Below are 752 nucleotides of genomic sequence, written 5' to 3' on the forward strand. Positions count from 1 at the left end.
AAATATTTTTATCTTTAACAAAATTTTGTTATTTACTTTTTTTTTTTTTCAAAACGAATAAATCAATAACCAGCAACTATGAGTAGAAGCGAAGTCTTCTTAAAATGTAAAATAAATAAATAAATACTAATATTTTCAAAGCTCATAATAACTAACCTAATAATATATATGACTTAGCGCGGAGATTTATAAAGAATTTCACCACTTTTTTGTTTTAAATATAGAATATCAACTAGTAGATATGATTAAAATTAATTAGATACTTAAAGTATTATTCTCTGCCAAATGATATATGAATGTATCAACTTTTGATTTTTCGTCCAAACAATAAAATCAGGCAATATAAATTTTATATGTAAAAATTGGATTTTATTTATATTAAAATTTAATTGGCCTCCACAATAGTAATTTAATTTTGTTAATATATATTACTTTGTATTAAAAAAATTAGCCTCTGCAAATTTTTTTTCAAGTTTAGTCACAGATATAAGTCTCCTTCCTCCCCACTACTCCTTTTGCAAGAGAAAAGACAAAAACATAAATAAAATTATTATAATTAAGAGGTTTAATTATTCTATTGATTTTTATAGTTTTACAAAATTTTTAATTAGGTTTTTATAATTTTTTTCTTTCAATTTGATCTCTGTATCAAATTTTTTTTCAATTATATCATTTTTGACAGTATTTATAGGGGTGAGCATGGGTCGATTTGGTTCGGGTTTATGGTAAAACTAGAACCGAACCGATCAAAA

This window comes from Arachis duranensis, chromosome 5 (genome assembly GCF_000817695.3).
Source record: "Arachis duranensis cultivar V14167 chromosome 5, aradu.V14167.gnm2.J7QH, whole genome shotgun sequence".
NCBI lineage: Eukaryota > Viridiplantae > Streptophyta > Magnoliopsida > Fabales > Fabaceae > Arachis > Arachis duranensis.